This window comes from Varanus komodoensis, unplaced genomic scaffold, assembly GCF_004798865.1.
Source record: "Varanus komodoensis strain SLA01 unplaced genomic scaffold, ASM479886v1 scaffold2, whole genome shotgun sequence".
Taxonomy (NCBI): Eukaryota; Metazoa; Chordata; class Lepidosauria; order Squamata; family Varanidae; genus Varanus; species Varanus komodoensis.
This window is the reverse complement of record NW_025335568.1, coordinates 32,661,401-32,686,947: the sequence shown is the minus strand read 5'-3', so window position 1 is coordinate 32,686,947 and position 25,547 is coordinate 32,661,401. Positions and strand designations below refer to the sequence as shown.

Below are 25,547 nucleotides of genomic sequence, written 5' to 3'. Positions count from 1 at the left end.
GAGTTATGAAATTTTAACCAACTTTAAGTTTTTTGAAGGGAGGAAATGGATATCAGTAATATGTGTTATGCTAACTGCACTGTTTTGCTTCTTAAAATGATGAAGTGTCACAGGCCTAAACGTGCTTCAATCTGCTCACCTGGGAGCAAAATGGGTTCACAATGTTGTGGAGTTTAAAGTTGGAAAGGCTTTGTGGTGCCTCTGAGAAATGGGGCCTGTGGGCTACCATATCTTGCAGTCTTCTCAGTGGTAGCGCCCAACTGTTCTCCATGCAGCAAAGGCAAGTGTGTTGATTTTTGTCGATTGAGCTGTGTGGATTATTTTATTGTATTTTAGAATATACTTTAATTTAAATTTCAGAATTATGATTTTAATGGTAAGTATGGTATTGAATTTTGTAGAGGCTGTTAGACACCTTGGGCTTTCTGCGTAAGGGCAACATAGAAATCAAATTAAATATATACAATTAGTGTGTATAGTTTTTCTCTTTACTTCCAAATATAAGAATCAGTGCAATGTTTTCTGGAAGTCAACAAGTGCACTAAATTTAAGTTAACTGAAAATTACCTTTTCTTTAATCTGTTTGGCAACTGTTCAACCATAGTACCTTACATAATAAGATGTACCACCAAATTCGGAGGAAAGGAGAAAGACAACGGTTTCATTCCATTGGGGGGAAAAAGTTTTTTGATTCAGTAGAGGCTTCTGACAACAGAACAGAAAAGGAAAGGATATTTGTAGTAAATTTCCTCCCACTTCTCTGAAATCTGCTGTATCACATCTTCTGTAGTCCCAGATGGGCCTTCAACCCTCTGAAGCAGATCTGGAGCTGAAGGAAGGGACAAGGAGTTGCCAAAAATGGTCTACACCTCTATTTTGCTAATGTCAACATCCAAGGGATCAGAGACCATTCCATGAGGAAAATGACATCAGCTGCATCAGCCCAATAGAATCAGTGCTAAGCCCTACTGCAAAAGAGAGAATCTATACTCAAAAATACAGCAGTTTTCCAAGGGAAAAAAACCCTGCATAGTCGTCTCCTAGATGGCAGGGAAAGCATACCAAAAAGGAATGTATGCTCTTCAGAACTTGAAAAACTTACAGAACAACTAGTTTGACATTACAGGCTCATAAAAAGACAAATCCCTTTTTTTCCTGTTTTCCACAGATATTTGGGCTGAAGCAAAGATCAGCCATGAAAAGGTTTAAGTTTGAATGAGTATAGCTTAGCAAACACAAGAATGATTAAAAACAGGAGCTTATCAAGAAGAGTGTTAAGCAGGTTTAATAGCATGGTTCATTATGCTACTTCAGTCAACAATAGCCTATCATCTTTATGCTTTATAAACAAACTAAGCATACTACTGTCAAAAATTCAGCAGTAACGTGGACTGCAGCATGATTTTAAAAGATGTTTTTCTTTCACTGGCAGGGATGTCCAGGACAATTTGCTATCCCTGACAAAGAGTAAGATATCAATCCCTGCAGCCACCCCTTCTATGTACAGAACAACTGGACAAGTTAAATATTATTCAACACTAGCAATGGAACAGGGTCTTCTACTGCCCTTTAGGACCACAGACTGGGTCCTTGGGGGTGTAAGGCAGGGCTTGTGCTGCACACAGCTTGTCATTCCATACCTGGACTATCTCTCCACCTATCCTGTAACCTGCCACTGAGACAGCTGGTCATTCTGCTTTATGGTAGGACTTGCCCTACTCACTGGGTTTCTGTCACGTTGGTATTTTGTATATTTTATTACATTTGTGTCAATGACTGATGACAGAACACTATAAATCCCCACACAATGTTCTGTTTCAGACTTGCTATGTCATCTGTCTTGTCTGTCAATCTAATGGCACCTACAAAGCTATTTATGTACATATTTGAGCACAAATCCAATCATCTCATTTTTGTTTTAAAACCCTCGAAGAGAGCCTTGGCAAAATTAGATGCAGAAATCATACAAAAATATGAATTAGCCTAATAAACAGTTCTGAAATCAGTTCGATGAATTATATCCTGGTTTTATCACAATGTAGAAGAAGCATTTAGAATTTAGAACAGTATTTTAGAAAGCATCTAACCAAAGCAAGTCCATCTAGTGCTTGGTTCTTTCTCTCATAGAAACACCACATAATTTTATAAAGTAAAAATCTAATTCCCTTAATTTTAAAATTAAAATTGCAAATTACAATATATTCAATAGACTGAATAATTTTGCACAATTACAAAAGTGGAAGTACTAAATACATATTTTTATCAATGATAAAGTTATTAACATTTATTTTCAGAACAGAAAAGCGCTTGTAAATACTGAGCTGGATTCACATTTATTTATACTCAGTACTTCCACAGAAATCAATAGGACAGGTATGTAATCAATAACTACCATCCTTAATCCATATATACTGTTGATTTCAGCATTTGAACAACTTTCCAAGTGGCCATTTGGGTGCCACAACTTTACACTATTTTCTAGGCACAACAGTATTTGCTGCTTGTTAAAAGTTCAAAATTAATCATAACGGTCTTGACCGATCCATCTATTCAAGAATATACATAGAATATTGTGTGGATCACAGAGGATGCCAAAGGAGTCAGACTGATGACATGTAAAACTTCAAATAAACCCTAGCCATTCATATCAAATATATAAAAGTCTACCTTTGATTGGATTCAATAAAGCTTTTCCTCTGCCTACTCTTACCTAGTTTGTTTGTGTGGAGCTATATACAATGGGATCCCCATATCTGTGGAGGATAGGTTACAAGCCCCCCAGTGGATACATGAAACTGAGGATAATAGCAAGCACGATATACAGTAGAACCTCAATTTTCATAGACTTAACTTTCACAGATTTGATTATTCACAAGTTATAACTAAATGGGAAGTTTGGGGAGTTTTGCAGGCTACTGTGCTGCAGGCACAGGGATGGGCCAGAGGAAGTATGCCTATGTGGGCAGCACTGTGTCTCTCCACAGGCAACTGTGTGGGGAATGCTTCCCTTCCCAGCCATCACTGTGGCCAGCCCAAAACTGTGCACCACCCCCTGGCAAGGTTGGGGCAGGAGCCAGACTCAGGACCAGGTGTGTGGCTGCGCAGAAGGAACATGACACGATGCAGACAAGCCGACCCAGAGCAAGTCTGGTTCCGGCCTGGTTTTCAGACAGCAAGCAACCATGGTTAAAAGAAATAAGGTAACAGACAAGGGATACAGTGGTTTTACAGGAGCAGCAGTATAGAATTGATTATTTTCTTTCCCAACTGTCAGGTGAATATTGCAGTTCTTTCTGTAAAGATCTTCTACCAACTTAATTTCTGTGAAGAATGTACCTTTCATTCTCATTTAAAGACCACATAACAGAAATGTGAAGTATAATTTAATAGAATGGTATGTCCAGACATTTAACGTGCTTGTACATTTAATTTTCACATTTCATATAGAACCTAAGTACTTTTGATGTTTGACAGAAGTCCAGCCTACAAAAATAATATTATAATCTTAACCTCCTCAACATGGAAACCCTTCTATTGACGGGCCACTGAAATAATGGTTATGGTCACCATGTGTAAATGTGAAAGCAGGACAGTGAAGAAAAATGACAAGAAGAAAACTGATACATTGGAAATATGGTGTTATATGAATTCTCTGGACTGAAGACAGGCAAGCTTCAAATCAAAGCAGAACTTGCCCTGCAGGAAAAAAATGGCAAAAGTGAAGCTGTCATACTGTGGGCAGTTCACTGGAGAAGACAAGAATGCTATGGGAAGTTGAAGGCAGAAGAACAGGAAGACCAAATATGAGAAGCATCAATTCCATAAAGGAAGCCACATTCTAGAGCTTACAAGAGCTGAGCACAGCTGTCAAGGATACAACATTTTTGCCATAGATCAGAGATGACTTAAAACATAACAACAAAGCTAGTTATGGACACACCTTTTCTTCACCTCTTTACAAAAATCTCATTTCTGTTTCCTTGTGAACTCTTTCATCAATTCCAACATCTAACCATTAAGTCTTAAATTAAGACATGATTCACAAAATCTCCAAGCACTTCAATGTCACAGGTTTTTAATGTATTTATTTCAGAAACATAGTACCTAGTAAATTAAGACTCAGCAGGGAGACTTCTGAAGACACCATCTTCAGTTGACAAGGATCTAGGGGCTACACTTAAATGAACAGCATTTAAGAAGCCAGATAAATTAAAATCATGGACAAGAATTCCAGAATACAAAAAGAAAGAAAGAAAGAAAGAAAGAAAGAAAGAAAGAAAGAAAGAAACTGATACCAATCTGGACAAGAATCAACAATAACTTCCTTCAGTATCTTGCTTGTACTTCACATAATGATACCAACAGTAACTACCAATAGAAATTATTAACTGAAATGGAAATCCATTCTTATATATATCCTATGCTAGCTTAAATGTCAAAATGGAATGACTAAATCGTCAAATCTTACCGTATTTTTCCATGTATAAGACGCAACTTTTTCTTAAAAACATTTACTTAAAAATGGAGGTGCATCTTATACCGGGGGGGGGGGGGAGAGACTGGTGCGATCGTGCACGCGGGGGTGGCACGGAGGCGGCGCACGCGGGCGGGAAGGTGGCGCACGGGGTGGGGGGCAGCTTGGCGACGTGGGGGGCAGCGAAGTGGCGCGAACAAGTGGGGGGATGGCAAGGCGGTGCGCACGGATGGCGAGGCGGTGCGCACAGGCGGCGACAACTTGCTCGCTGACGATGAGTAGGAAAAGTGGGGAACGTCCTATACATGGGGAAAAATTCGGTAGTTAGGAAAGAGGGATACAGTTTTAGCACTGATTCTTACATTGCACTGGTATATGGTGTCCCTGATGATGGACCACCAACTGCAGAAGGATACCAAGCTCATTGTCTAGTCCAAACTTTGATCTAGTAGCTGTTTATAATTACGTAATAAAAAGTGATCCACAAACCGATCTGGTTCACACAGCATGACAACTCATGGTTGGTAACTAGTCATGGTGGTTTGTCGAGTCATGTAACATTGGACTGTTTCCCACACAGTAACTTAATTTCAGTACTAAGCTATTCTAACAACCCATGACTTGTTTTAGGGGCTGTCTGATCCACACTGGGCTGTTGTGCATCCACACTCAAAAGAAAAATTTCATTGTGGGTTTTGAGGATCAGCTATTGGGCTTCTTGGCAAGAGCAGGTAAAACCCCATAACTGCCCATGCTCCACCCAGCAACCACTCCTCCATTAATGCCCCAGCAGCACTTTGGAGCAATTGACATTGGTTCCCCACCTTTAAAAAAAACTCATTCCCAAAATATCATGGACCTTTGTTTGTATTTTTATTAATGTTTTCATGTTCATCACAAGCATGCTTTTGCGCTTTTCCGTATGTGCAAGCTTGCCTTGTCGATGGCACTGCATGTTTAGCTGTCAGAGAAAGCAGAGATTTAGAGTAGAGTAGGTGTAAACTGAACAGTCAAGACAGCATATAGACTAAAACACAGAAAATCGGCTCTCCTTGACCATGAATGGAACTAGGCAGCTTTCAATGAGCTACTGTTTGCATGCCCTACCTTACAGAACTGTTGTGATAGAAGGACAATACGAAAAGCTCAGACCAGGCAGCCCACTCCATGAGCTTCTGAGGGATGGCCAAGAGTCATTCCACAACTTTCCCTAGAGCTACCTTAGAGCCCTAGGGCAGAATCTCAGGCTCAGGAACTCATGCCATCAGTTCCTGAAGAGACCTTTTCCCAGCCTGAACAGATCTTCTATTAGGCTAACCCAGCGATGGCAAACCTTTAGAGACCGAGTGCCCAAACAGCAACCCAAACCCACTTATTTATCGCAAAGTGCCAACACTGCAGTAAAACCTGAAAACTGCAGTTTTAGTTTAGAAAAAACAACTCACAGCCAGCCCAAGCAAATGTATATACATCCTTAGCAGTGCACTGACTGGCCATGCAAAAGCTTGGATGAGTCATAGCTAATGAGTCACGGCACGTGACATCATCACCTGGCACCACTACTCCTTTCCGAGCATGCGCATGGCACCAATGTGTGCTGTTATCCGATGCCTGGCTGCTGGGGTGACGCTGGGGCGACTTGGCCTGCATGCCGACAGGGAGGGTTCTGCGTGCCCACTGAGCCACGTGTGCCACAGGTCCTAACCCTAGCCTGGTACACTCCCCAACCCTAATACAGGGGTAAAATACCATTGAAAGGGGCAATTTTGAAAGAGCCCTCCTTGAGTAGCTTTTTCTGCACAGCTCATCATCTCTGCCCATTCTAAACACATTCCAGCCATCAAAATCATGCCAGGACACCTCGTTGTTCTAACCCTAACCCAGTGATGGTGAACCTTTTAGAGACCGAGTGCCCAAACCTCTACCCAAAACCCACTTATGTATTGCAAAGTGCCAACACTGCAATAACACCTGAAAACAGCCAGTCCAAATATATATATATATATATATCCTTGGCAGCACACTGACCAGCCATGCGAAAGCTCAGATGAGTCACGGCTAATGTGTCGCGGCTTGTGATGTCATCGCCTGGCACCACTACTCCCTTCTGAGCATGCGCATGGCCCCTGTGTGCGCTGTTATCCAATGCTTGGTGCTGGAGCAATGCTGGGGCAACTTGGCTCACATGTCAACAGAGAGGGCTCTGCATGCCCGCTGTGGCAGGCGTGCCATAGGTTCTCTACCACTGGCCTATACCATGGGAAGATGGGGGGGGGGTTTGGTTATTATTTGTTTCTGTATTTTTTCAAACCTCCTTGGATGCCGTGGAGGGAGAGAGGTACACACTTGCATTTATTTAGTAAATAAAAATGAGGGCAAGTCCTAACTACATCATTAGAGAAAAGGCAGAATAAAAAGTTCTAAATCAAATATAATACAGTAAGGGAAATGGGCAATATGGAGCTAACAGCTTTAAATTAGCTTTTTCTGAAAGAAGCACCTAAAAATATTTGTCTAAAGATTTGCTCAAAGTTGCTGGATCCAGGTTTAGTCCTTAATGATTTCAAGGGTCTTTCATTCAATGCCTGAAACCATTAAGATTGTTTGGATCAAAACAACCATATGCGTAGTGGGGTTTCCTGCCTGTGCTCTCATCATAGCCTCTGCACTTCTGAAAGGTCATTTTTGGGCCCCAAGGGAATTGAATGAAAGGACTATTTTGTATTAAACTGAAGCAGGGCAGGGGATGAAAAAATTCGTGAGCTTTTTTTTCACACACACTTTGGATCCAACCATGGTGTATACACCAATGTACAACACCATAACGCTGATCTTTTAGGGCCTTACACACATTCAGGGATATTTGAAAGCTTCTTAGTTACAGGATAATGAAGATGAAAATGAAAACATTACAGGAGAAATTTTGTTTCGAACATTTTTCAAAGTATTAAACAAAGGATTTATTGTAGCATTGTAAACTATTATATAGATATATTCAAAACAATTTCACAGTTATAGCAATTACAGTAGATGAAATGATGAGAGTTCGTCTCAATATAAAATGGAAGTTTTTGAGTTTGCATGGTCAAGAGAAGAAATGCTCAGTTTTGAACCAAGTGAGCAGTGTATATTCAAAATAAGGACTTCATTTGAAAAAGGGGGTTTTGATGGGGGGAAACAAAGAAATTGGAAAAAATGTACTGCTCTTATTAGCTTAATAACTAATCCTTCCCTAGAAAAAATATATTCAAATACAGATGTCCTACATAATCTGAATGTACAGTGCTTCTTCAAAACCAAGTATGAAATACAGATAAAGCCAATAGGAAAAATAGATTGGTGCTAAGGTTTTAAGGGATAATCTCTTCTTTCACCAGTTCCATTTCTGGAAGGATAAGTCAATAAGAAAGCCTTCATCTACTACTATTGTGCATTATTCTGCAGCACTTCTGAACTGCACAAGATGGTCACTCAAGCAGTACTCCTGAAACTCAATCTACCCCTCCCTCTCACAGAAAAAGGAGGAACAGATTATTAAAACCTTCAAGAAAAGGTAATTGTTTTTTAATAAAAAGCAGTCATCACCAGGATCCAAAACGACAGCAACTTCTGAAATTACTTTTCCATCTAATAATTTAAAACATTGTGAAATGGTATCTGAGTCTAGAGTAGCCAGAAATACTAGGTATGTTATCTTTTCAGCCTTCCTCTACATTTTCTCACCCCTACTTAACACACAGGGTTGCTGAAAGGCTAGAACAGAAAGGACCAAGTAGGCTGCCTTGAGTTACTAGCAAGCAGGGGAAAGCAGCATATAAATGTGATTTATGTATTATGCATACTAGAATGTACCACATTTCACAATTTTACTTTATAAAGCAAGGACAGGACATTGGGAGATGTGCTGGAAGTTGAAATATCTAAATTAAAGCTGATGCAAATATTCAAGACTTCATTCCATATTTTAGTAGTGACCTAAGAAAGAGATTTAATGGGGCTGTGCTGCAGAGCTCTATGAAAATATTGACCAGTCCACAGTTGTTGTAAAAAAAGGACAGCTATGAGGGCTTCTACAGCAGTGCCACACACACAACAATTCTTTCAGAGATCTCAGGAATTCAGAAGGACCATTAGCCTTGGAGGGTGAGCCATATGAATCAGTCCCCACCTTCAAAGAGAGGCATGGTCACTTCTGACCATGGCAAGGGGCTAGATGTAATTCCCCCCTCCACACATTCAGATCACGAGTTTCCTGCCTGTCAGAGAAAACAAGATATAGGTATGATCTATCACATGGGTTAGGCTGATGACAAACTGGGTCAGCCCCATAGTTATCATGGTAGCCATGAAGTCATGCACTTCACCCAGTTTCCTAGTATCTATTTTGAAACAGATATATCAGTTTCTTAGTGATAACTTTTCACTATCAGAGAAAACTGTATGTTGTGGACCAAAAACAGATGAAGGTAAAATACGAAAGATAATGACCTGCTGAAGGCTTCAAAGCAAGCTGACTTCACAAATATTTAGTGCTATGCTATCCTCACAACTCCTAAACAGAACTTGCATCACTGCAGTCCTAGACCAGTACTCTAAATCTAGCAGTTCCAAAACTTTTTCAGTCATGGAATCTTTATGAAGACTTTTCTCCCCCATAGAACTTTAACTTTATCCCTGATTTTTACTAAGCCTTAAGAATCCACAATGTTCTTCCTTCTTTCATCTGCTCCTATTGCCTGAGTGCTTTGCATAACATAGTAAGTTTGGAAATAAAAGGAAAACATTTTAAATATAATGATCAAATAAAGCAATTATATGGTAATTTCCCAAATTAATTCTTTTGATTATTCCCAACACTAGGCAATACTGTCCTAGGAACCAAACGACATGATGCATTCCCTTGTTTGCTGCTTGGATGCCAACTGACAATCAAATAGCTGGCCTCATGTGGTTTCATGTTAAAATCTGTTTTAATTTTGATTTCTGAGGCGCTCCCACAAGGCTTTTGCAGAACCCTAGGGTTCCACAGAACACAGCTTGGGAACCAGTGCTCTAATCAACATATTGTGCTGGCTTCTTATGTTGATCTGTGCTTGCAATATATGTATGTTGGTGTATGCCTGCACATTACGCAGAAACATAAGCACTTAATCTTATTTTATGCCTGCTTGATGATTGTTTAATATAGTTGCTTAGATATATGCAACAATGATTCTGTGTAACTGCTACATCATTGGTCTTCTATTACTGTTTAATGCATATATAACAAAAGATGCTAGAGGAAAGCTGGAGCTAATTTTTCAACATTCAGGTCTGCTTCTGCACTGCAGGTTCTGTACTGACTCCCAAAAATTATCCTGAAAATTATCCCCAAACCCAGGGGAAGCCAGGATATTAATCTCAAAATCAGCAGGGAAGTGAGAAAGATAGATACTGCTGTTCTAACAGTTGATAGAGTAGTCTGGTGGGCTTAATTTTTGTCTCCATGCTATGATGTATAAGCATTAACAAATTTTTTATCCACATCATCTAATTCACAAATAGTTTCCCTGTGCTTCCCTCTTTCTCCCATTCCCTTATATAATGACACAGGAGTAGTCCCATTATTCTATTAGTAGTAAGCCACTGGGTGACTTTGGACCAGTCACTGGTTCTTAGCCTAAGCTACCTTACATGGCTGCTACGAAGATAAAAATTAAGAGAAGAATTATGTATACCATCTTAGACTCCTTGAAAGAAAACACAGAATATCACTGTAACAAACAGGTGTCAGACAAAGTTCAATAGAGAACTTCAATGGGAGACGAAATTCCCAAACAGGTGAATATAAAGATAAGGTTCCAAGAAAAGTTAACATATAATGCAAATACCATACATGTTTAAATGTCAGAAAGGGGGGCACTTTTCAGTGCCTGAGGTACATCTCTGTTTCTGTTGCTACTTAAACAAAGGCCTGCTAGCAAAGAGAGACCTCTTTATACTCACAGTAATTTGTATTTTTAATTTTAAGGCAAATAGTGATTCATGATGAAGTAGAACAATCCTTGATCTAGTTAATATTTTCCACAACACAAAAATCAATAAGTGGCAATCAAATTACATACCATTAGGAGTTAGGGCTTCAAAATGGAAATTATTTCTAGAGGCAGAAAATTCACAAAGAGAACACTCATCACAAAGTACATACATAACATCTAAGTGACAGGCATCATGGAATCCTAAGAGATCTATTCAGAAACGTTCTTCAGATTTGACACTTGATTGCTCGCATTACTCTGATCAGCAAAGTAATCTAATGTAACAAGGTTGGGAGTTATTTAAAAGATTCACTTACAATTACTAGCTGCATTCTCAGTTTCATCATCCAGATTAATTAACCCTCAAATGTTAGGGCTGATGCACATGTTACAGCTGACATAGGTACACCATCAGAAATGGCACTGCTGTGGTACATTGTTCCCGTGTCTGCCAAAATGTATAGAATTGCTAATTGCAAAAATATCCATCAGGTTTGCCATTTCTGCTTGTGAACATCTGCTGCTAAAAAGTTATATGGTTCTCATACATTTAAGAGCACTAACAATAAAGAATACTACCAGAACTATACAGTTGGAGTTGTAGGGGGCCAAAAACACAAGATAAGCAAGGCATTCTGGCCTGACACTTCTAATCACAAGAAGCAACCATTGTACATTTCCCTGTGGAAATTTCCCTTGTTGCAAAAATTGCCACTATGTTATATATTTCAGCTGCCACCCACAACCCCAAAACATTTCTATTTGATCAAATGTCTTAATGCTCTTAAGTTATGTGACATCACTCTTACAAATATGGTATTAGTCGTAAGTTAGAATTTCAAATACCTCTGCACACTTTAAAGATGATCGTTCCCTAACTGGAAGGCTACGGTTGTTTTCTTTTGCTGCTTATACTAGGACTTTTGCCAGATTTCTTCCAACTGTAGCTAGGAAAAATGATAGATTACTAAATTTCAACACATGAGAAATGCCACTTTTTGGTATAATAAACTCATTGCTGTTAGCCACCCATGAATATGCTTTGCTTCACAAAATGTCCATTGTTATAATTTGGTCATTTCACACACCAATGATTAATCTCAACAGAATACATTCTAAAGGACTACATCAGATTATTTAAAAAAAGAATAGAAATGGTCGGGGATCAAAACATGAATATGGAAGTTAAGAAAAATTCACACTGTCTGTTGTGAGGGGTGACACATTACATGCTGCCTTTCCAAACATACAGTCCCAAGCATCTGTAGGGCACCAGTTCCTACATTTCTGTCCACACTGGCTGAAACTGGTGAGCTGTGGCCAAACCTACCTGGAGGACACCACAATGGGAAAGACTGTACATGTTTGCAGGCATATGCTCCTGGAAAGAGACTATGTCTTACATCCCAACTCATCATAATGTACATTTATATCTCTTCAATATACCTAAGGGTATGTGCTGATAGAACAGTTTTAGGATCAGATTAGCTAGTACTAAATGTGCCACTGGGAGCTACATCTGGGTGTTTAAAAGAAAAAATAATACTAGTCATGGGGATTGCAGTATGCAGCAAAGGAGCGTTTAACCAATGAAAGCAAATTGCAGAATTGGAGGATTTGTGTTGGAGCAGAGTTCATAGGGAGCAAGAGATGAACTTTCTCTCCTCATTTTTAAAACTGAAGGAAGACGTACACACTAGTATTGCTTAAAAGACTTATTTCTGAGTGTTATTTTTGCATTGTGTTGTTTGATCTTGAGCCCTCTTCACACAAAACCACATCAGTATGGGAGCTGATGGCTATGTAAAAGTTCTGCAACTATATGGGGAAGGGGATCATTCAGACCTCTCAGCATTATTTCTCCTAGCATTGCTACCAGTTTAGAAAGGCTTAAAACTTCGCAGACCTGAGATGAATTTAACCCCTAAATTGCAACAATGCTCCCCCAACTTAGTTTTTAAGTATGTATCTTTATTCTTTTCTCTTAAATCTTTTATCCAATTTCTCTTAAAATGTGTTTTTAATGGTGGTGGTGCTGCTGCTCCTGAGCCACCAAATGTTAGGACATAACTGAGTGAGCTTATCTTTCCAGTGAGCTATACACACAAATAATATAGACCAAAAGGGCCATTATTTTGATCAGCTGTGTGGAAAATACATGAACCTTACTACTTTCTCCTTTTTATTTTACATATGAACAGAAGTCACCAAACATCACTGATTTTGCTGTTAGACAAAGTTTTCAACAGGTTTTATATAGTCTACCCTAGTCTTAGAAGACACTGCCCCAAAAGCACCCATAAACAGAAATAAGCTCTAACAGCAGTAAGAAATTATAGGATCCATCCTATTCATGTTTAGACAGGTAAAAGTACAATTCTCAGTTTGACCCAGTCAGCATGGGGCATAGATTGTGCCCTAAATTATCTCTCAGAAGCAGATCATGATTTGGATGCTGAAAATCCACGTTTCATTTCTGTGCAAGAATAAGGGCAGTTCCTAAAATAAGCATGCCTTGAGAATGCACTGGTACAAAACAGAGTAAAAAAAATCATGGAAACTTCTAAACAAAAACAAAACAGTTCTGCTTTTGTTGAAAATGAAGACAACAACATCCAAAAGGTTTTGCTTATAAACTTCTCTGTAAATTAATTTCACTTTACAGATCTTAATCCATTCATTTATTTTGCATTTATCTAGTGCGCTGGACTAGATGCCACCAAAAAACCTGTTTTTACATATCTTAATGGGAGAGTGACTTCATATTAGTTTTGAGGACTGACACGTGCTTTAAATGATAAAAAATTATTTTGTGCATCAAAATTAAAAATTCAAACAGGCTCAAACATTTGCCTATTTTGTTAAAACAATAAGAAAGTATTTCCATCAGCCTCAGCTTTATCATTAGCTCATGTCTCCAAACTCCACCTGAAAATCATTCCCATTCTTCCAATTAGCTTCTATCTCCAATACTTGCCAGTGGCTGAGCAAGATATCCAATATAGGTTTTTCTGCATACCATTCTGAGAGCTTGCCTAATTGAACAGCACAGAAATACTTAAATAAAAAAGTTACAAGTACACTAAATTAATTCCATCAGTATCAATGAAAGTTAAAAAAATATTGAGACAGTTTCTTAAGCAATCAATATCTATGAAGAATGTACACCATCAACTCTTCATATTTTCTTTAACCAAGGCAGGCAGCATGTAAGCTAAAAGGTGGATGAGCTACTGAAACACCAAGTTTGTTCAAAAAATGAATACATTTGACTCCATCTCTCAAAAGACATGCCTGCTAGGCTGCAATGTTATTTATTCCTACAATATCTCATCAGCCAAACTGATAATCAGATGTGGATCATTCCACTAAAACCACTATGAACACATTCATGCTCCAACACCTAAATAAAGTGTATGTATAAAAATGAAAACAAGCCTTAAGCATCAAATGTTAGGTCTAATATTTAGCTAACTACCTCATAACAGATTTTTAAGGGGTTAAAAAAGGCAGGAAGGAGAGCGAAGCACACATTAAAACTGACTCAAACATTACTGATGGAAAAAAAACAGGAAATGCATACATGGGGACAAAAGCCCACTATCATCTCTAGGTTTTATGGGAAACTGCAGCTTTTCTTTTAAAAAACAAAACTAATACAAACCACACAATTCTGTACGTCTGATAAACAGCTCTCAAATGGCACAGAGCATTTAGATTTATAACCACATAAGCAAAAATAAACAAAATGTATTTCTAAGCTATATAAGCAAAATCAAAAGTCACACATGCACACAGGCTTCTGCTTGCCCTATTAAGCATTCTCAGCAGCCCCTCCTTGAGACTCTGCTACAGATGGTACCCCAAGGCTCTAGAGCAGATGCTGAGCAGTGCAGAAGGTTGCAGTGGTGAGAGAAGGGGAATGACACCTGCCTGTTACACAGAAGGAAGCCATTATAAGGACAGGGTCTGCGCCTCCCAGATTCTAAGGCAACTACCCCAGGTTCTGAATCTGTACTCAAAAGAAAGGAAGAGTTGGAATTCTTAGCTGAAATGCCAAAACCAACATGCTGTGAAACAAGCCAAGCGGCTGGTAAGACCCAGATCACCTGTGGTTCAGGGCGGGGGGGGGGGAGCAGTGGGAGAAACTGCTGGGCAGGCAGAGCTAGAAGGCTGGTCAGCTCTCATAAGCTAAGCCACTGAGTGGCATCCAGTGTCCCAGACATCTGGCACACCTGCAGCAGGAATATCCCTGAGGATGCAACAGAATCTAGTTGGTTGGGAAGGAAGATTCAGTTTGGAATAAACATGTTGACCTGAGTGGTACTTTCTCTCTCTCTCATTACCTGGTTTATTTACTAGGATTGTATTTTGCTTAGGACTTCTGAAATAGGTCCTTAGCAAAGGACCTATAGTACCACAAAGTCAGCCTGGTGGCCACTGAACCATAATAAACCCTGGTCTTGATCAGCTTGGAAGAACAAATGAGATGGGGGGGAGGGGGTAGATCAGTTATTGACAGCTATTCTGTTGATGGGAATGATTAACCAGCATACACCTAATCTGCTACACTTATCTGCTATACCACAGAAAAGACTACTACTTCGTATGTTCAGGGTTAAAGAAGAAAACTCTAATTCAATCCACATATGACAAGTGTTATTTTCCAAGTATAAACTCAGAAAAGCTGCCTCTCTTATATAATATTAATTCCAACACAAACAGCAGTAATATGAAGGCATGGCTGGAATTTAAACAAACATTATCTGAATACCATACCAAGGTCTTCTGCCTGACCCAGTTTCATCAACCAGTTGCTATCTCATTATACGTTTCAGCATCAAGGCTAATTACATAGGTCGAATGTTCAGAATGTTTTGATTATTTCCTATAAGGATAATTAAAAGATCACTATTGTTAATGTTAAGAAACAAAGAAACTCCCTTTTAAGAGGAGATTGTTTCCAGCACCAAAGAATTAACAACCTCAACCTCCCCTTGAACCTAAGCTTTTCCTACAAGGTTATGCCTTTTTGACTACCTTCAAAGCACTGGATCTTACATGGCTGACTAATTCATTTCCATCTGAATCCACAGAAAAAGAAACATCCTTTACTAGCTCATATTTTGCAACAACCCATAGCAATGAACTAAAACATTGTTATTAACACTTTAAAAAGAGAGGACAAAACATTAAGAGCCTACTAAACTGAACAGAAAATTAAGTTGGGACATTATGGGACAATATCCATGATCTGGCCATGTAGGTCATTTATCTGAGGCAGATACTTTGCATTAACTTTCCAAGGTGCCAGTTTCCTATATTTTTAAGGCATAACTATGATTTAAAGGACTGATGCAGAAATAACAATTTGTGCAGCACAATTAGATGCATGTTTACTCAGCAAATTCAACTGGTCTTATTGCCTAATAATTGTGCCTAGAAACTACTGGGACTACAGAAAGAGACTGCAGAAATCCACTTTCCTTACCACCTAATTTTGGTGGGTCCAACCATAGTTAATCATGACAGTTACATGGTAACCACAATTACAAATGTTGCAACTATAGCTCTGGTTTACCAGGAGTCTCACTTAGCTGGATCTAAAACTAACTTAAAACTTTTATTTCAGATCTCATGACAGAAACCCTGATTGGTTCTAAACCTGGTTAGCATCACCACATTAACGATTAATGCAACGTAATGCAATCAGTAATTATAGTTAAAAGAAAAATTCATCCTTCCAAAGAACTGGGGAAGGCAATTCTATGCATGTTCCAACTGTTTTAACCTTGACCATGCAATTGTAAAAGCTGTATTTGCTTCAATACACAGCAGCAAGTGCATTTAAAAATATAACATGAAAAGTGAGCTTTCATTGTCCTTTCCCTCTACAGTCAAGTATCTTTTCCATAGCTTTTGTGTTGTCAAAGCACCGTATCTTTAAAAAAACAACAACAGTAAATCATGTGTTCAGCAAATAAAACACATAAAAATATTGTGGTGTTTCCAATGGTGGCTTTTGTGCTACCAGAAAGTACTTTTGTATACACAAGGCAGGGCATTCAATCTCTACCAATGCCTCAATCTACTGGCACCTTGTGCAATGTTTGAATACTATTCCGGATGGTTCTTCTAACCACCAGGAAATGCTTTTTAGAGGGTTTAGTAGAATGAGTGAAAACTGCGTGCATTTCTGCATAAAACCACTACTGGATACAACTGATTATATTCTTACCTTCTAATAAAACCAGGATTGGACAGACAACCTTTATATATTCCAATCCATTTCAAACATGTGATTGTGTTTTTCTTGGTTTATTTAGAATAGAATATGGATTGGTTACACAGGAACTGAAATCAAATGCACAGTGATTTATTTCAGTGCTCCTCCAAAATGGATTAAGTGTAGGTGGTAAAGAGAACAAAATGTATTGCCATGCACAGCTGCCTGCTAGAACACTGAATGCTCTAGTTTCTAATTCGGGATCATTTCCTGTCTATGAACTTACCATTAATCAGATTCCTCACCAATTTAGTGCAAAATATCAAATGTTAACATTATCAAAGTTTAATTTTAAACGTTCGAAAAATTTTAACCATCTTACACACAAACCCTTTATAAGGGCACAGCCATATTAAATAATCATAAATTTTAATAGTGACAATCAAATGACGAACCAAAAAGTAAATACCTGAATTTGTATTTCCAAATATATTATAAAAACTTAGAGAGTTCTTTTGACATTGTGCTGGAATGTTACCAGGATGCTCAGTACCACCAATTAATGAGTTAATTTCTCTATAGGCTTGAGCGGAGAGTTGCTTGTAGTGGGATCCAATTTTTTTTTTTTAACTTTCACAATTTATTGTAAAAGAAAATTTCCTTTTTCTGATGCATATATTTTGCTTCTGCAAGTTCTCTAATAGTTCTGATGCTTTATTGGCTAGGACCAATCCTAACTCTTACTAAATTCTGTGTAGTAAATGTTTTCTTGTTCTTGTGAGGATATAATTGAAAGGGGGGGAAGATCCTATGGACTTCCTAAGGTTCTTGTAAGAAAGGTGTGGCGCGATGTGATATAAATAAATAAATAAATAAATAAATAGTCCAAAGAAAGTAGTCATTTGAACACTTTGAATGGAGAACATATCCAAATAAATTAAGGTCCCTACAAGATTATCATGTCCTTGCCCAGGGACAGTGCGCACACATTTCAAGGAAATAAGCAAGTTAACATGCAGCAGATCTCATGCTCACCACTTCCTTATTTTATAGCTTTCTAAAAAAGTATTCATATGCCACTCCTATTTTTAAAATCCTGAAACAGTTTGCAGCAAATAATAAAACAATACCTCGATATAATAGCACAGCAGCATTCAGTCAGGACAGCCAGCAGAAATAAACACATTTTTAATCATAGTCAAAAGCATGGGATGGTTAAAGTATCAAAGGAAGAAGCCCCTGAAGAGCAAGCTCATTGCTATGTTGCTGCTGGAATGGACCATGCAGGGTGCGGCACAGACAGCAAGGCCTATAATAGACCTGTTAGATTGGTCTAATGGGTCTATATAGCTGACTATCTTTCAGGTAACCTGGTCCTAAGTTGTTTATGACCTTGTACATCAGAAGCCATACCTTAAAAATGCCTTGGTAGCAAACTGGCAGCCATTGTGGCTCTTTCAGCACTAGTTACACTGGCACAACAAGGCTTTCCATTTAGCTACATCTTCAAAACCATTCTCTAGCAAGGCTTCACACACAGATCCCTGCATGAGCTCAGCCTGGAGGTTACCAATGGTTGGACTGCAACATACAAGCTCTCCCGGTCCAGCAACAGATGCAATTGATTTACCAGTGGGAACAGCTAAAAGGTTCGTAGAAAAACATTTTATTTTTATTTATTTATTGGGGGGGGGGGGGAATTCCAGAGAATTGAATGATAATAAAGCGTGTCAAAATACAGAAGAATAAAAACAGTTAAAATGCAATTCTACTACTAAAACCATGCCTGGAGTTTCACTTAGAAAAGTGTTGTTTAAATAACAATGTTTTTAGCAGATGCTGCCTGCCTGACATCAACTGGAAGGGAACTCCATAAAGGGAAGCCAATGCACTCAAAGCTCTACTCTTCTGCCTCACTGGATTTTTTCATTTCATTTCTATACACCCAAAGGATGATCTCAGTGATTGGTCAAGTTAATAAAGGAAAATGTAGTCACCTAATCAGGTTGTTCAAAGCTTTAAACACCAACAACAGAACCGGAAACAAGGCCCAGTAGTAGCAGGTAGCTAGGGCAGTTCCCTTGGCAAAGGTGCTATTTGCTGAAAGGGAGTATCCACTGACAACTAGTGAGCTTTGCACTAGCTGTGCCTTCTGAACCTGACCTTAGGGGTAGCCCCACACAGCACATGATGCAGTACTCAGTCTGGAGAATATTTCCTTACGTCTACGCCTTCCTATGTATAACCGAGATGAGATGGACTGAAACCATACTCAGTAGATTGGAAGATCAGAGGCACCGCCTCCAACTGAAGGCCTGGTAACCTTAAGTGTGTATTACACTAACTGTGCTGCTTAAAACAAAATAACATCAATGAATTGGAGGGAACTCATTCACAGAACTGATCAGCTTAAACTGCACATTTCACTGGGGAAACTTTCTAGCCCCTGGAATTCAAAATATGTATACACTTTTTAAATTCTGTGTATGTTAAGGGAGATGATTAAAAAAAAAACAGCATTGTGATATGTGTTGAAAACCACAAACTGAGCACAAATCACCTGAGCACTTAATGTGTTAACATCAACAAATCTGTTATCCAAAACCCCTATTCCTTCCTAAACATGATTGTCTCCTAAACTCTAAGATTGGCAGTTATAATTTGAAATATTTTCTAGTCCTGCTTTTAATGTTTTGTTCATAATGTAACATATAATATTTGGTATGGTTCATAAAAGTAAAGGATTATATCAATACAATACATAAACAATGGACTTCACCAAAGAATAAAACATTATCTGTTCAAGTATACAGTGACACACTAGAGAATAATGCATGACAAGATGATTAAATGTAGCTAATTAAAGCTGCAAGAGAAACTTGGATCAGTAAAATGGTGCTACACAAAATGGAGGCTAGTTGCTTGGTTCATGTTTCTTGAACTGTAAAGTATTCTAACTTCTTTTATCATTACAAGTTATTAGGAAATCTTTTAAGAAGCTCTGCATACCACGTTGGAAAGCTGGAGTAATTCATAAATTACACTGACACTTTTAATCAGCACAATCACTTTCCATAGAATCTAAAGTATTCATTAGGTGTTTATTGAAAAAAGGGCACATTTACTTAACGCATGGAGATTTGACAGGAAAATCTGATTAAGATTTTGTAATACTTTTTGCATACTTTTGTTAGATTATGATACGGGTATGTAAAGCCACAAAGCATTTTGAATCATATTCAGAGCTGCACCTCCTTCATATGGTTGAGATATTTTGATTAAAAAAACACAATACTATGATCAGACATCAAGGGCTTGAATTCTTAGTATCTACGTAAATGGGACTACCATCATGCTTGCCTCTGGCTTGCTCCATCACACATGAATGACAGTAGGGATTCTTGGTAGTCCTATATTGGCCCTTAAACTACTGCTGAAGATATCATGCAGAAGCTTCCATATAGTCTGAAGTGCCTGATCCTGCCTAATCTTGGAAGCTAAGCTGGTCCTGACCTGATTGAAACCTTGATGGGTGACTTAAATATTGTGAATTGCCCAGAGAGCTTTGGCTACAGGTGGTACAGAAATGTAATAATTAGTCTCAGCAAAAAATGCTGAAAAATAGTTCCAGCAACAGATTCTAACGTAATATAAGTAATGTGTGTATTCAATATACATGCCAAAAAATCATAGAAATTATAGCCAAAAATATCACCTTTCTAGCAATGTATGTTTTCACTAACACAGAAACCATTTTTCCAAGTAATTTAAAATGTTTTTTCACCATATGACAAAGATTTTCTATTAAAAAGTGTCTTTCTAATGAAATGTTTTAAAATATAAAATATTTTTCACATCTTTTTTCTTGTACTCTGATATCAAACAGATTTTCTGTTGTTGTTTGGTAGTTTTGAACAACAGCCACAAATTTAAATCAATTCACTAATGCTACTTTTCAATTTCAAATGAGAGTAGTTTGAAAAGCCATCCTTTTCAAACCCATCCATAATTCTATGGGCATTAAAAAGAAATATTGAACAGCTATAATATTCTATTAGTATGAAGCAAGCAATAAGATATACTAAGGTGAAACAACAGAATTGTACATGAGGCACTACAGAAGCAAAATAGTTGAGACTGAACCTTCTAACACTCACAGTCAAGTCAAGGGACACTTTCCAAAAAGGAAACAATCTTGAATTAGGGAAACACATGCATGCCTTTTAACTGTATTTTTATTAGAACAGGATCCTTCCATACACACATCAGCTTTTCAACTCACATATTCAAGGCAAAACACACAGCATGGTTCAGAGATAGGCCATGTTTGGATGTTGCATTAAGCCATGATTTAGAGCAACAAGAATGAACTCATGTACTCCCTCTTCCCCTCCCAAACTACTGTGCATTTGAGCCAAGTTCTGAAGCTTTTTCTTTTAATTAAGCATGGCTTGCCATGTCATTTGGACCAGGCAAATAGTTAGAACTATAATTAGTTTAAAATAAGCCAGTGTCAAACCATGATTTTTAAGCTAGGTTTGTAAACTGACTGCAGTTATGGTTTAAACACAGGAAGACATAGTTGATTAGAAACACAAATTTTAGAACTCTTCTTCTCAGTCACACAGGAAGAGGTGCGGAGTGTGCAAGCCTATGAGGAGCTCATGTGATGCAGAGCCATTGTTTGCCACAGCTTTCCCAAAGTTGCTACCTTCCAGATGTGTTGAAATAAAATTCCCATCATCTTCAAGTCATTATTTCCAGTTTAGTGTGAAGCATGAACATGGCTATTATCTACAGCAGGAAAAATGTCAGATGTGAAACAATTTTAAAGCTTAAATATTTCAACAGCAAGAATTCTTATTGTTTTATTTCCCTTAGTATATGTTAGTACGGAATACATTACCTAGCACTTTTCAGTATTCATTATTAACACTATTTCCATGAAGTCAAGTTTTAAACTGGTATCTACCAACACCTGCTCCAATGAGATGCCTTCCAACCTTCTATACCATACCAGAAGAATAGCCAAAAGGTAGATCAGGATCTACTCATGTATTGCTGGGTGATATGAAGCCTCTCATATTCACATGTTTAACATGAACAATAACAAAATTAATCTACCCTTCCCTGATGAAAATTTAAGAATACTTTGGGTAACCAGGAATGATTTGCATGTCCAACAACTATGAATTCTGGTCATGTTTTGTACTAAAAATGGATTCCTAGGCTCAGAATTATTTGATTCTAAGGTATGACTTTTGAACCAGGTTCTTACTGAAAGTTAACAAAGCAAGTGGTTTTTTTTAAAAGAAAGAAAGAAAGAAAGAAAGAAAGAAAACTGTAACCACGATCAGCCTTGAAAAAATTATGTTCTAAAGCAACTCTCAGCAGTTGCTCTATAGGCCTTATCTATATGCATTTAGCATCCATACATTAAGTAGTAGGAATTAAATATGTCCCTCTGAAATCAATGTAACTATTCCAGAGTATGTGTATTAGCATCCACCATTCACTGGTAGAAGCTTTAACCCTAATCCTGAACATTGGCAGTGTTTTAATAGATGCATAACAGAGGTTTTAATTATGGTGCAAGCTGATGACAGTCTACTGCAGCTACCAATACATTCTAGCCTAAATAAGAATATATTTAAATATATTTAAATAAAACACGTATCTTAAAATATCAAATGAACTGAGTAGTAGGATTTTATATTCTCCAAACAAAGCCTGCAGTCTTTGACCCTCTTGCATAGGGAATCCAGAACAGACATTTAAAAGCATTAATGAAATGGTAAAATGAGTAAATAAGACAAGTAGTCTGCTTAAACACAGTCCCAGGGCAATCAGGAGTAACAGAACATGGACCTCCAGTTCATAGTTTGTTTAGTGTTGGAGATTAAACAAGCCAGAGGTCCAGGTTCACACATGATGCAGGATAAGTCATGGGTCAAACGTTCATTCAGTTGCTCCCATTGTAAAAGGAAGTAACCAGGTAACACTCACAAACACACTACTCATAAAGAATAAGCCTGATTTATTTCCAAGTTGCATTCAGAAAGTATAAGAGGGATGGTTTAAGTTGGTGTCCTACAGTGAGTACAGGGTGGACCCGATGGCCTTCTGGCTCCTTCCAACTCTACTGTTCTATGATCTGCACTAAGGTTGTTTTTGATTTAACCTGCAATGTGTTTCAATGTTAGAGCAACTAGCAGTCATGTTAGTACTAGGTGTCCTCCCAATTTCAATCCCTATCAGCCCCAGCTAGCACGGTCAATGGTCATGAATGCTGAGAACTGCAGACCAAAACATTTGGAGAACAACAGTATGGAGAAAGCTGCATTACTGTAATATCCTCCTCCTGAAAGCTGGTATTTCCTCCATCATTGATTCCATGCAAGAAACTCCCAAGAAGAATTGCTGCCTCCCAGGCCAATATGAGGACTCTGAGTGTAGCAAACCCATAGATCACACAAGTGTACTTGTGCAGCTGCAGCTTCCTGCAAAGTGTACCTGAGTTTCCTCTGCTTAAAATCTGAAATGTCCCAAAGTCAAGGCCAACAAATAAAAAAAAAAAGATTTCAGTATTTTAAGAAGCCACGCCGACATACCTTAAATGGACAACTTACACAAGAAAATGGATAGTATGTCACCAAAATATGCTGATTTAAATCCCTGTAAGTTTACAACCCTATGCACACTTGAGCAAATATCTAAATGGGACTTACTGCACACAAAAGACATACATGGTTGTGGGCTATAAAATCAGTCAGTGATTATCTAGATAAAACAATAACATTTCTACTAAATGTTGCAGCTCTCAATACAACTACCCTGTTAGGTAGGTCAATATTATTAATCGCATGGATGGGGGGAAATGATGGGAAAAGCCATAGTGTTTCCTAGTCACCACTAAGAAGCCTCCATTCCCCACCCTGATACAAAGCAGCAGCTGTCTGACAAAAACCCAAGGAGGGAAGGCTGCTGCTGCTCCATCTTTATTTCAACCCCGAAATGCCAGGGATATTAATACACAAGCACGCACACTCTTCCCAGCCCTCATTTCAGCTTGTCCGCCATCCTGTTTCTACTTCTGTCCTTTTCACTTCACCACACAACTCTTTCCAGGGCCACCCCTTGCTTCCCATTTTTCAGCCCTTTCCTACCCCAGCCCGTCGTCCTGGCTTCTTCCACTCCTCCAACGGAGCCAAGAAGCCGAGCTTGCATGTTCGCCGCCCCCAAAACACAAAGTCCCCGCGGCTGAGATGCGAAGGAGAGGGAGGAAGTGGGCTCCCCCCTTTAACCTGCCTCCCCCTCCAGGCACACCGCGCTCCCCCGCGCGGGACCGTGCAGCGCTCAGCCAGCTACTGCGCGCTCCTGTCTGGACCATGCCCGTCGGCTCCCCCCGTCCCTCCCCCTCGCACTTTCTGGAAAGGCAAACCTGGCCCTTCTCTCTTTCTTGAACCCTGCTGAACTCCTAGCCTAGGGAACACAGGCAGGCATTCATGCACAATCGCACCCCCCCTCCATTTCCCAGGCCAGCACGCGACAGTAGTTCTCCCCACAGTTCCATGAAAAAAGAAAAGCCCCCTCCCATCCACTGCAAAACCGAGCCCTGAATTTCGGGAATCCCCCCAACACACACTTACGCGTTCGCCCTTCTGCTATTTCCTTCTCCACCCCCTCAACATCCCCCTTTTTCTCCTTGTCTCAAAGCCCCGAAGGAAAGGAAGGGCGGAGACGCGGATCCAAGGCTCCCCCTCCTCCCTTCCTTGCTTCCTTCCCTCCACACGGGCGCGATCGCTAGGCCCGGCGGCGATGGGACGGCGAGGAGGGTCGAGAAGGGCTTTGCCTTGCCGAAAGCCCGAAATCCGCCTCTCCAACTCCTCGCACGACCCCAGCGGCGGCCGCTACAAGTTTATGGCGGCTCGTTATGCTCCCTTTCTTCCTCCGCTTTCCTACCTGACCGCGAGACGAAGGGGGCGGTCTGCGTGTCGCGGGCTTCTCTGGGGGTTTCGGAACTCTCCGGCCCAGGAGGAGGGAAGCGGGAGCGGATTAATAATGGCAGGAGGAAGAGGAGGAGGCGGGCAGGAGAGGGGCGAGGAGAGGGTTTCTTGCCCCGGCGGCCTCAGTTCTTTGTCTTGGCGGCGGCGGCGGCGAGCTTCTCCCCCACCGCCCGACTGCTCTGCTCGTTGCTTTCCTCCTCCTCTCCTCCGGCGGCGGCTGCTTCCTTCCTTCCTTCGCCCAGCAGCCCGACGCAACTGGGCCGCGTCCTCCTGAAGGGCCACCGGCCTCACCCTGTTTCCTTTCTAGGGTTCCCCCCTCCCGGCTCGACGTGTCCAAGGCCCGGCGCTCCGACTGCCGCTCAGCTCAGCCTCAGAGCCCGGCGGCGGCGGCAGCTCCGGGCCCCTCCCCCTTCCACACAGGCAAGCGGTTCCCTCCCTCTTCTTCGCCTTCCTCCCCTGCCGCCGGGATCGCGTAGGGGGAGAGGCGGGGATGAGACCCATGAACAACCCCCCTTCTCCTCCTCCGCCTTCCTTTTCCTTTCCCCGGGCAGGATCTCTTCCTGCAACGAATCTTTTATTCCTGCTTTCCTCCCAGCGTCCCGGTCGGGTAGGCAAAGAAAGGCCAAGGAGGGAGGGGGAGAAACACCGAACAATTTTTTGAGAAGACGCTGCGAACGCCGCAGAGTCCTTCTTCCTATCCTGGCCTTCCCTCCCCCGCGCCCCGCCGTTGCAAGCGGCACCGTAGAAGTTTAGGAGGGACGCTTCGAGCTCTTGGCCTGCAACTCTTATGCACACTCCCTTCCGCCACAATAAGCCCCTCTGCG

At 40.0% G+C, this 25,547-nt stretch overlaps 1 protein-coding gene across 2 annotated transcripts in view; it reads right to left on the bottom strand.

Annotated features, from left to right (window-relative positions):
• Positions 1–25,061, bottom strand: part of NCK2 (NCK adaptor protein 2) — an 81,046-nt gene extending 55,985 nt beyond the window's left edge. The window contains exons 1-2 of one of the 2 annotated variants that reach the window (XM_044428658.1): positions 24,680–25,061; positions 11,338–11,438 (exon numbers count right to left, since the gene is read on the bottom strand). The gene's annotated coding sequence lies outside the window, so the exon portion shown is untranslated. The remainder of the gene's footprint in view (positions 1–11,337; positions 11,439–24,679) is intronic. The other variant, XM_044428657.1, reaches the window with a different exon arrangement.
• Between the last annotated feature and the right edge of the window lie 486 nt (positions 25,062–25,547).